The sequence below is a fragment of the Lissotriton vulgaris genome, chromosome 5 (assembly GCF_964263255.1).
Source record: "Lissotriton vulgaris chromosome 5, aLisVul1.2, whole genome shotgun sequence".
Classification (NCBI taxonomy): domain Eukaryota; kingdom Metazoa; phylum Chordata; class Amphibia; order Caudata; family Salamandridae; genus Lissotriton; species Lissotriton vulgaris.
The window spans coordinates 468379164-468391851 of record NC_141693.1 but is presented as its reverse complement, the minus strand read 5'-3'; the positions used below and the strand labels follow the sequence as shown (position 1 = coordinate 468391851).

At 46.7% G+C, this 12688-nt stretch overlaps 1 pseudogene; it reads right to left on the bottom strand.

Annotated features, from left to right (window-relative positions):
- Window positions 1-1880, bottom strand: part of LOC147711097 (claudin-7 pseudogene) — an 81524-nt pseudogene extending 79644 nt beyond the window's left edge.
- Window positions 1881-12688: the final 10808 nt, after the last annotated feature.

Below are 12688 nucleotides of genomic sequence, written 5' to 3'. Positions count from 1 at the left end.
CCCAAGTCAACCTCCCATGCTGCTCGCACCCTGGAATCATCCACCGGTCTAATCGCGCAGCACTGCCTGTATAATTTCGATATCAAATGTGCCCCAGATGGGCTCTGTATCAGCAGTGTAAGGGGAGGGGTAGGTTCAGGGTCAGAGGGAAAAGAGGGAAACCTGGTCTGGAGAGAGCACCGCACCGCACCCGATTCAGGACAAAGGAATCCATAAAGGAACGCTCACTAAAGCGGGCCTCTTCCGTCATCGAAAATGCATGCCTGTCTGGGAATAAGTCACCAAACGTGTGTACTTGGAATTTCCCCAGGGTGCGATGAACTAAGGCCTCCCCAGTAATCAGGAGCAAGGTAGGGTTAGGCAAAGGTAAGGCAGGAGAATACAATCAATCAAACCCCAACAGTCTGCGTAATCTGTCACAGGCCCAGCATGTGGTAGAAACTGTTTCAACGTCGCTCGGGTCTCGGGGGTAGCTCGAGGGCAGGATGGTGAGGAGCTGGCGCAGGAGAGCAAGATCCGCCTCTGGCTTCAAATATGGAATGCGTGCGTCCGGGTGGAACCAAGCAAATGCGTAGCAGCACTGTGCAACCAGATAATACAAATAAAAATCAGGGACCCCGAGCCCTCCTCTGTCCTGTGGCATAGTAAGAATCTTCCAACTGACTCGGGGAGTCTTGTCCCCCCCAAACTAATCGCAATAGTAGTGAACACAGCTGTAAAAATAATGCTTTAGTGAGAGGGATGGGAATTTTGTTAAAGAGGTACAGAAAACAGGGCAGAACAACCATCTTAATGATGGCGACTCTGCCTGCCTTAGATAGCGACAGACGCAACCATTTAGTGACCTGTGACTCTAACAAGCTAATTGCTCTGCCATAGTTAAGTCGGATCATAGTAGCAGTGTCAAGATGAATGTATACTCCGAGGTATTTAACCGCGTCGTCACACCATTCCAGCGGGAACTCACATTGCCAGGCCATGGTGCCTGCCGTAAGGGGGAATATAACAGATTTATGCCAATTAATGCTGAGTCCAGAAAACCTCCCGAACCGAACAATCGCTAAGATCAGGGGCGCTAAGTTCAAGTGGGGCATCCTGACATAGGGAACGGTGTCATCGGCATATAGGGAGATTAAAAGAGGGCCGGTACGAAATTGCAGGCCATGGCGTAAGTGCTTCTCTTGGAATTGCCAAACTAGAGGGTCCATGGCCAAAATGAAAAGCACCGGAGATAGAGGACAGCCTTGTCTCGTGCTGCGGGACAAGGGTAAAGGATCGGAGAGAGTGCCATTAAGGCGCCTGGCAGGTAGCTTAGTGTATAACAGAGTCACCGTAGCAACAAAACATTCAGGCATGCCCATGCAGCACATGATCGAGAGGAAAAAGGACCATTCAAGAGAATCGAACGCCTTTTTGGCATCAAGAAGTATAGCAGCGGTGGGAGTGGAGGGCTCGATTCTGTGCAACACTGTAAACAAGGTCCGAAGATTCAGAGAAGTGGACCTATGCGGGACAAAACCCGACTGCAGCAGAGAAATAATATATTCCATCAATAATGACAACCTAATCCCAACGCCATTGGCTAGAATTTTATAGTCGAGGTTCAATAGGGACAATAGCCTGTAGGAGCCACACAGCCTGGGGTCTTTACCGGGTTTGGGCAAGAGTATGATCACCGCCTCCCTAAATGTGGGGGGACGAATACCGACTTCAAGCGCCTCAGCGTAGACCTCTACTAAGCGCGGTACCAGGATGTCTTTATAAGCCTTATAGAAATCGGCTGAAAAACCATTGAGACCAGGTGCCGATGATGCATGTAGAGCATCGATGGCCTCAACAATGCTATCAGGAGTGATGGGAGTCAGGAGAAACTCCTGCATGTAACGTTCTAAAAAGACCAAAGTGATCTCAGATAAATAATCCCCTTGGTCTCTTAAATCACTGGACAAACGAGACGTATAAAGTGATTTGTAATATGAGAGAAATAGGTCGCAAACATCCGGGGTGGAATGTAAAGGGGTACCATTGGGGCCATTCATTGCAGAAATGTAGGTAGAGCCATGTGGAGGTCGCAGAGTGTTGGCCAGCAACCTGCCGGGGCGATCGCCCTCACCGTACCGCCGTGCCGCATGGTGCCTGCTAAGGAACGACAGCTCTCTTTCGGCAGCCTCTCTAAACTCCAATAACAACTCTAACCGCCTCGCCCCAATGGATGCAGAGGGGGAGATGAGTGCATCACGATCCAAGGCAGCGAGATCACGCTCAACACGGTTCAAAGTAGAGCGAATGACACGCAGGACGCCAGGTGCTTTGAAATGCAAACCCCCTGATGTAGGCTTTGAAGCCCTCCCAAAGAACTGCCCACGTGTCAACTGACCCGGTGTTTAGCTCAAAGTAATCGTCAATAGTCTGCCTGACCTCCTTGTTAAAAACAGTGTCCAACAAGGCTCGGCCAGGAAAACGTCACTGCCTCTCATAGACCCCAGCCCTGGGAATATTCAATTGTAGGACCACCGGAGAGTGATCCGAGAGGGTGCGGGGAGGGTTAGGACATTCTCAATTCAGCCAGCCATCCCAGGGGAAACTAACCAGTATTCAATCCTCGTCCAAGTGTTGTGGAACCCAGAATAATAAGTGAAAGCGGGACGGTGAGCGTACATTTGGAGTTCCATGTCAACTAATGAATATTTTGTGCATAGGTCCCTGAGGGCCTGATGGGCGCGGGGTTTGGCATCTGGGGATGCAGCAGTACTGTCTCTAGTAGGGTATATCAAAAGATTAAAGTCCCCTCCCGTTAACAAAAGCCCGGTGTCCATCGGGAGGAGACGAGCCAGTAAAGCCTGAAAAAAGGACGGTGAGTCAGTGTTCGGGCCATATATCCCCACCAAAGTGACTTTATGTCCCATCATCAAACCAGTAACTATCAAAAAGCGGCCGTCGGGATCCTGACTCGTGCTGTAGAGTGCAAATCGAACCCTCTTGTGTATAAAGATGGAAACCCCTCTTGCATACCTGCTGTAATTGGATAGAACCTGTGGGGGCCCCAGCTAGAGACGATCGGCCTGACATGTGAGTTTCTTGCATAAAGATTATATATATATCTTGTGTCGAGCAACATAATTGGGAACTTGTCTACGTTTTCTGGTGTTATTCAGACCACGCACGTTCCATGTCACCAGTGAAAGCCCAGAAGGACCAGGTACATTACCTAGCTGCACCATCTAAACCACATTAGTACAATCCAAACTTTGTGTGCATCTGATCCAAACCACAAAATAACCATAGATATCTGAAATCTGCAAAAAACATTATTAAGAAAATAACAGACCCCCCACGCAACCTATTACAGACCCTAAAGAGGCAAACCCAAATACGGCTAACACTGCACGTGTGCGATAGGAATCTAATCGTGTCAAAAGGTGCAGAAGTGGCACAGTGCATCAAACAAACAATAAAGAAAACCATAGTGGAATTCACCATAAGGCATGGCAATGCCACGCCGGTCGGCAAAATAGCAATCAAATACTTTGTAATGCAGAGCATATGGAAGAATGGAGAAACATTAATAGGACACATTAAAGGAACTCAATAACATGCAAAGCAGTCAACCAGTCCCGGGTTGGGAGAAGAGGTCCACGCTTGTCTGCGACGCCTGCGTCGTGCCGAAGGAGACCTCGGCCCCCAGCCGCAGCCATATGGTCTTTCTTGTAGTCTCGGAAGAACTCCTGTGCCTCATTTGGAGGGTCGAAAACCTGTGACCTGCCGTTTATGTCCACCTTAAGTCGAGCTGGATAGAGCATGTCATAGTGGACACCCAAGTTCCTCAACATTGCCTTGACCCCCTGAAATTTGCACCTAGCCTCCTGCACTATGATGGTGAAATCAGGGAAAAAAGATAGCTTGCACCCCTGCCACTGGACCTCTCCCAAGTCATGAGCAGCACGCAAAGCAGTGTCTCTGTCCCGAAAGTTCATGAGCCTAGCGATGATGGGTCTTGGAGGTAAACCAGGCCTAGGACGTGGGCCCAACGATCTGTGGGCGCGTTTGACCACGAAGCCCTGAGTGAAACATTCCCTGCCAAAGAGGTCTGTGAGTAGCTGTTCAACAAATGAGTCCATGCAGCCAGTGGCTGTCGTCTCCGGGACACCAAGAATGCGAATATTGTTGTGGCGACTCCTGGCCTCCAAATCCTCATTCTTATGGCGACATCTTTGAGGATCTTCTCGACTCGTTCCAGCTGTTTTAAAGAGGAGGAGGCACTGTCCTCGATGTCCGACACCCTGGACTCCACCACATCCAGACTGTGATCGTGAACCTGGATTTTCGTGTTCATATCAGCCAGTTTTTTGTCTAGAACATCGAACCGGCCGTCCAGAGCCTTAAAGCCCGCTCTCATTTCAGCCAGCATGGCCGCAGCCAGGGGGGACGACCACTCAGCGTCATGAAGGAGTGAGGCCTTCGCGGACTGTTCAGCCTGGGCATCTGTCGCAGCGCCCGCCGTTTTATCAAACTAGAGCTTGGTCTGCTTAGGGTCCTTCTTCACCATTGTCGCGGAGTATGGAATGGGGACCAATGCTGCACAGAACAGTTAGAGCGCCGCTGTACAGGTCAATCTCAGAGTGGGGGCTCACTAAGTGAATGCAGAAGACTCAGCCAGCTAATGCACATGTAGATGTAAATGATGGACTACGACCAAGGTGAGGCGATAGGCAGCTCTGGGCACAAAGTAGAGACAGCCCAGCGATAGCCGGCGGTGGTTCCAATTCAAGTCAGGGGGTGTCAGGGAATGATGTAGATATCCGCCACCAGACCACGTCAAGGAGAGCAGAAAGCACGGGGAGCCATCCAGGAGCGGGTCCCCAAACAGCGCCGGTGCCGCAGGTGAACAAGGCCGGGGCGAGGCAGAGCACAGGAGACGGGCAGCTATGTCTGGACGCTGGGGGCCGCAGGGTACCCAGAAATCACCGCAATGTCCGGGCAGGGACCAGAGAGCAGGGCCACAGGAGTGGGCGTTGCAGCAAAGGCACAGTGTTACGGCCGCAGAGGCAGGCCAGCCCACAGCAGCAGGGCCGGAGTGGGCAGCAAAGAGTTGGTGGCGAGGGACCCAATCTAGATCATGCCGTTACCAGCACCACCAGGGAGCCCCCCGACCAGAGCGGGACGGAGCCGCACGCACTGGGGGAATGACTCCTAGTGTGGGCCCCTACACACCCTCGGCAGAAGGGCACCCCCGAGGGCCGAGGGGGGAGCCCAGCCAGCCCAAACCACCACAATGTAGCCCCCAAACCCGTCCCCCACCCGCGACCCGGATCCCTCCGCAGGCCCACCCCCCCAAGCCCGCTGGTCCTAACAATCTAGGCGCCGGCTCCGGGGGATGCGCCAGACCACGAAGGCCGGAAATCCGCCCCAGGCCCAGGAACCCGACCGGAGAGGGCGGTGGACAGGGAGCAACCAGCGAGGGGGGACCGGACGGGTAGAAACAGGCAGTAAGGCCACAAACAGGGCAGTTATAGACGCGGACTCAGCATACCCCTGGCAGCACCGCTGGTTCACAACCTAGGCCGCAGCTCCGTCCCAGCCACCACAGGCATCGGCGCTCCTCCCAGTCAGATCCTGCACTCCTCACGGACCTCAGATCTTGCTCCGCATGGTCCCGGGCACAGTAGGATGGTGTCCGGTTGCAGGAGATCGCTCCTACATCGGGCGAGGAGTCAGCATACATGTCCGACCGGCGGAGCTTCAGGCAGATGCGGCCATCTTGGTCGCCTCCGTGGCCACACCCCCTGGTTCCTAAACCTTGGCATAGGGTATCAATTGAATTTAAAACAGATCTTACACCATGAACAGGATATCATGAGATAATGGTTAGTGTAGATACTTTTTAAAAATAGGTTATTTTTCTCCCCTGAGTGATTTGCCAACAGCAGAAGAAATTGCTCAGTATTTTTTACTGAATTTTCGTATTTCATGAATTGCCTTATTCAATCATTTCTGGTAGCAATACTCAATGACTTTCATGTTTTTGGAGAATATTATGTAAGGTTTTCGGTGCTGAGGAAGACAGGTTATCATTCCAAGTACATTGGGCGGACCAAGCAAACAAATCAGTCTGGTACAATACCTAAAATCTTATTGGATTTATGCTGGAGGCAATTGGACTTCCTACCTGCCAACTGCAAAATTTTCCCTTAATACTGTTACTCGCAATGTTATGAACTTTTCACTTTTTCTGTATGTAAGGTTTTCATTGAAGGTTTTTTATGCTTTCTCCTCATATTATCCACTGTTTCCTACCGCAGTTGACCATTTGAATCAGCTACCAAAGCATATGCATCTTGATTCTAAAAGTCTACATCATTGAAAGATCAAGATGAAAGAAAAGGTTGATAAGTCAAGATTAAATTCTGTTTCTTTTGGTCCCCGTAAAATAGATTGCTAGATTATAATTTTTTATCTGTTCATAATTTGCCAGCCACATTTTGATCAAGATTATTTGACCCACTTTTGATTGAAATTCCCTTACATTTATTCAATTTGTGTTTCATTAATCTCAATTGAAGCCATATGCTCCTGTCCAATATTATCCATCTCCACCTGGGCCTCCACCAGTTAACGTTGGCGTTGACGTAAATTCTTGATAGAATGAAAAGATTTCCATCCTAGAGAGCATTTTTAAGGAAGGTGCTCCTTCCATTCATGTTCCTTTGATGGCTTTCTGTTTTTCAACAACACTTTGATAAGCCTAAAGCTTCTGAAGGATAACATACTGTTCCATCTGTGCTGAGACGCAAGTTAAAGCCTGCCAGAGCACCTGCAAGGGCTGAAGTGGAAGAAACATTAAACACGTTGACAGGAGACCATTCTTGAAAGGTAGATGAGCACCCATACAGCCAGAACCATTCTGGAGTCCTAATGCTCACAGCAATGCAGTGGAGTGTCCAGCGAATTGTTCTGGGGTGTTTTTGGTGGCAGCAGGTTTGCAGAATGCCCTGCTGGGAGACAGATGTCAAATGAAGTCTTCTTTGCTTCTCAAATGAGTGCCCTGAATTTCAGAGTGAAGACGTGTCTAAGCCTTATAAAGACTCCTTTCCAAGATATCACTCAGTTCATAAGATCTGATCTTGGAAAACCCAATCCAAGATAAAGCATGGTCCCTTTTCCTGTGATGTAAGTTACACTTTAGACCATATATATGGAGGCAGGTCAGAAGGAAGAATGCATCACAATGCATTTATTATTAATTATGTGTAGAATTGTTTGTAGACTTGTTTGTATTGTTCCTTGATTTTTGCAGCTGAAATCCATGTTGGATATTTTATCTGCATCTCAGGCTGACTGTATTTTCTTCCCCGTTCCTTTAGGAGGAGTTTCATGATTGCCAGTCTCGTTATTCATTCTCTTCAACTTCAATTAAGACTCTTAAGATTGTCAGGAGGGTTTCATTTTGACTGGTTTTCTTCCATTTTGTGGCTTTCTCAATGAAACACTTGACACCTTTGTGTATACTGTTGTGTGCAGGGTGGAACCATGGCTACTAAGACAACTAAGCCTCTCTTCTGCAAATCTAGGAGATAACTTAGTAGACCATTCAAGTGTCCAGTCCCTGACAACATTTCTAATGCTTTTTTCATTTATGACATTTCTGTGAATAATTACATTCCCTAGCCAGCAAGTAAAGCTAATTAGCCTTTTCTAATGTATCTTCCTGCAGAAGGTAAATTAAAAGGCTAGCCATGCATGGTGAAAAGATTGAGCGATTTGATCATGTTGCTCTGACGGTAAGCATGCTAGTGTTGTGTGACATCTTGATCGCTGGTTCCCAGGGCAGTCAAAGGTTGCTTGGTTCAAATTGTGACAACTGGAGCCTTTTGCCACTTCGGTCCCGAGGTAAAGTATTATAGGACTCAAAATTAAAATAGGCAAGTACCCCTGTTTCACATTTTTTCTTCTTTTTTTCTTTTTGTCCTCATTTACTACCCAGGTCAAGTCATTTTAAGTCTATGTAGAGGGACACACCATCTCAGATAACTGGGTGGCAGGGCCTTAGATCAAGTTAGGCAGTGCAATAATTGTGTCTCAAAACCCCTACAGACATACGTACAAAGACCAAAACGGGTAAGCTGCCAAGCGTTATATTTAGCCACATTCAGGACGCCACCTGATTAGAAAAGGCTTACAGGCCAGGGCAACGTAATCATTGGGCCAGGGGGGGAAAAAAAAAAAAAAACCCCAGTCGGAGACTCTCAGAATCAACCCCAATTCAAAAATGCCAAAAAGCTCTCTTATTCTGGCTACCTGACCTTGCTAGATCTAATTTGGCGACTTATAATAGCGATGCCTGCCAATCTTGTACAGTAGGTGGCGAAGAGTCTTTCCACTTTCTGCAGATTTCTCTTCTAGCTAACAGAATAGAGTAAAATATAAGATTCTTGGCTGGACCTAAGACTCCCTCTACTACTCCAAAAATTATGTGTATTGGAGTTAGCATGATTTGCCGATCCAAAGAGGTAGACAAAAAGCTGTTTACTGATCCCCAAAAAGGGGACAAAATTGGACAATCCACAAACATATGCAGATCCGAAGCCATATTTTCTCCACATATCGGACAGGATACCGGAGAGCTTTGTGAACATTTTGAGAGTCTCAGCAGTGAATAATATGCCCTATGCAGTGTAAATATATGGTTACAACATAGCCAGGCTGGTTTTACAATGTTCCACAATATTTTAAAGGAGTATAACCAAAGTTTAGTAACATCCTGAGCTAAGAAGGAGCTTCCCCAGAGTGTTTCGGCTAGTTGAAAACCACTGTCCATCTCCTCCAACATTGTGTGGTACCAGTAGGAGACCTCCTTTTTAAAAGGGTTTTTATCAAGTAGCTGGAACTCAAGCTGGTTTCCTCCACCCACTAGGAATCTACTCTTAGTTGCAGACTGTGCCTGACCCCAGCTGGTCATTTGCAGATATTTTAACTTTGAAATATCTAATACCGTCCTATCCTTAAAAGAGTTCCATGATAATAAGTCTCCTTCTAGAAACAAATCACCCCATTCTTTAAGCCCTGCCTCCCTCAAAGGTAGAGCAAGGCTATCCTTAAGGCAACCCGGGGTCCCAGGTGAATCCCAAAGAGGTGCTTTACTAGAAAAATAGCCCAGTGAAACAGAATTACGGATTTTAAACCAAGCTTTAGACATCCCTTGAAGGACTTTTAGTTTTATTTTATTTTTTAATTTGGGGTCTCCAAATTTAAACAGAAAACCATCCAAGGAGAGACTCGCTCCATTGAGCATAGCTCTAAACATACAGCCTATCCCACTACTTGTAGGCGTCTTCAATAGCATGCGGGAATGGGTCAGTAGGAATGCCCATGCATACAATTGAAGATCGGGGGCTGCTAAGCCTCCCTTTTCCCTACGCTGCCTAAGTTTTTTCCAGGTGATCCTGGGTGTGTGTTGTGCCCAAATAAATGAATTAATATCGCTCTGCAGCTTAACTAAAAGTGCGGGTTCAAAATATAAAGGAATAGTATTAAACAAAAAGGTGACCTTTGGCAAGATGGACATCTTAATGAGATTAATTTTCCCCAGAATGGACAGAGGTAAAGAAGACCATGTTCTCATGAGTTTCCTACAGTTCTTAGCTACTGATAGGAAGTTTGATTCCACAATTTTATTTATATCTTGTACAATGGTGATACCTAAATATCGCATTTTGGAGCTGATCTGAGCTCCCCCGTCCCCACAATTCCAGGCCATAATCTCCATTTTAGAAGCATTAATCTCATACCCAGAATTTTCTCCAAATTCGCGGGCGAGTTTGATGACCGCGGGAGGGCAGACGCAAGCTCCGATGAGAAAATCATAATATCATCGGCGTATAGGGCTACTTTTTTCCCACTCTCCATATTTGAACGACTTGATGTTAATGTCGTCTCTCAGTTTTTGAGCAAATGGTTCGATGTATAGATCAAATAGGTGAGGGGAAAGTGGACAACCCTGACTTGTTCCCCTTGTGATGTTAAAAGGATCTATCACTGCACCATTCACCAAGAGGCACGCCGAAAGATTTTGATAAAGCAGTCTCACAGTATGCCAAAACTTTTCACCAATGTTGAATTTATCCAAGACCTCCGACAGGTATGACCAGTTTACCCTGTCGAAGGCCTTAGTCGCGTCAAGAGTGAGAACCGCCAAGGGTATAGAGCAGGTGGATTCTACATCTATAGCCCCTATCAAATCGTACGTTAGTTCAAACAATTGCCTGCCCTTAACGAACCCCCTTTAGTCCTGGTGTAGGATATCTCCCACCACTGACCCTAATCTATTAGCCATCACAGAAGCAAAGATTTTATAATCAACATTTAATATCGAGATTGGTCTGTATGACCCACAATTTGATGCTGGTTTCCCTGGCTTTAGTGTCAGTGTTATCGATGCTTTATCCCAAGAGGCTGGAGGTGAAATACCATCTTGAAGAATCTGTTTAAATAATGAGGTTAAACAGGGGACAAGGACCAATTCTAAAGACTTATATATCTCAGCAGGCAGGCCATCAGGTCCTGCCACTTTCCCCTTCTTACTACCCTTAATGGCCAATTTTACCTCTTATTTATTTATTTTGTGTACTTATAGAGCGCAGTCCTGTCACCCAAAGGGCATCCTGGCGCTTCTTGTGTAATAGATCTATCCAGCCAGTCCCTCTGATCCAAGCTCAATGAAGGGAGTTGAATTTCACTCAGCCAGCCATCAATAACGTTCGGGTCGATGACTTTATTCTCCCTATAGATTTCTTGGAAGAAAATTCTAAAAAGCCTTCGGATATCCTCATCAGATGTATATTCCACATTGTCCTGTATAATCGAACTGATATTGTTTCCAACTTGGTCTGTCTTCGACTTCTAGGACAAAAGTTTGCCCGCGCCCTCACCATACTCAAAATGGGCAATTTTACTGGCCTCCCATCTAAGCATAATCTGAGTATTTAATACCGATTCCAAGTGCCCCTTTGCTCTCAAAAGCTCCTATTGTAGATTCTGTCGGATATTAACTGGGGCATCTAGATGTAAATCTATTTCCCTTCGTATTCTATTGATTTCCGCCTCTTTAGCGGCTAGTTCTTCCCTATACAGCTTCTTCTTATATATGCCCCTGCTGGTTAATTGCCCCCTTAGGAAAGCTTTGTAGGCATCCCAAACGGAGCCTAGTGAGGCTGAATCAAGATTCACCCTCATAAAGCATTCGGATTCATTTCCTAAGAATACGATCTCCTCAGGATCCAACAAAAGGGATCGGTCAAATGACCACGTGCTAGGGGAAGCCCTAGAGAGACCTTTCAATCTTAAGGACACCGCAGAGTGGTCAGATAAATGTAGGAGGAGATAAGTAATCGATTTAACAACACTCTTCAAAGCCTGGTTGACCAAAATAAAGTCAATCCTTGATTTGTGATGATATTTAAGATTGTGAAAAGAAACACCTCGTTGCTGACCAGACCTCGCTCTCCCTATATCCACAAAACCATACTGTCTCATACTTTCCAATAAAAAAGACCTAGTTTTCGATGCACTTTGCGCCCGACTATTTGGTATCTTGTCTAAGAGAGGGTCTAAGACAATATTAAAATCCCACGCCAGAATAATCGTGCCTGAATAGAGTAGTAAATGTGAAAAAATAGATTTAAAGGCAGCAGGATCATCCTGGTTAGGACCATAATATCCCACTATTGTTACAGAAGTTCCTGCAATAATTGCAGTAACAACCACCCATCTACCTGCTGGATCTACCAGTTTAGAGACAAGCCGGGCTTTTATCGATTTTTTAAAGAGAACAGTTACTCCTCTAATATTCATGGACTGGGTTGTAGCAACACAAAGGTCTATCCATTTATTACTTTTTGCTAGGGAAAGCATCTCAGGCTCTGTCATATGCATCTCCTGAAGGATAATGATCTGCGCACCCGAATCTCGAAGATACTGCAAGATGGACAACTGACCAAATATCTAGAAACAAACTTCCTCTTAGACCCTTCACAGACAGGTTTCAGGGCCAATAATAGCACGGAGGCAACGCCGCTGGCAGTGTCGGACAGTGTCAGATCTTCCACCGACCAAGGTGGGGCGGTGGCACTGATACTGCTTGACCTGTCAGCGGCGTTTGACACGGTCTCCCATAACTGCCTGCTGAACATTCTTCACAGCAAGGGTGTCAAATCCATTGCATTAAACTGGCTACACTCTTTTCTGAGCAATCGTACCCAGGCAGTACACATGGGACAATTCCACTCCAAATCGAGCCCTATCAGTTGCGGAGTCCCCCAAGGTGCCTCATTAAGCCCCACTCTCTTCAATGTTTATATGTCATCTCTTGATGATATTGGAAGGAAGTGGGGCATTGGCATCTGCTCTTACGCAGACAACACGCAACTGATGGTGGCTCTGGATGAAAAACCGGAGATTATTAAATCTAAATTGCACAATTGTCTCTCAGAAATGGCCCAGTGGATTCACTCACACTGCCTAAAGCTGAACGCCGGGAAATCCGAGATCCTACTGTTTGGCGGTGCCAAACGTGTGTGGGATATCACATGGTGGCCACCCTCATTAGGAACGGCCCCCACTCCGAAACAACACGCAAGGAACTTAGGCGTCATTATGGATGACGCCCTGTCCATGAAAGAGCATGTGCGAGTCC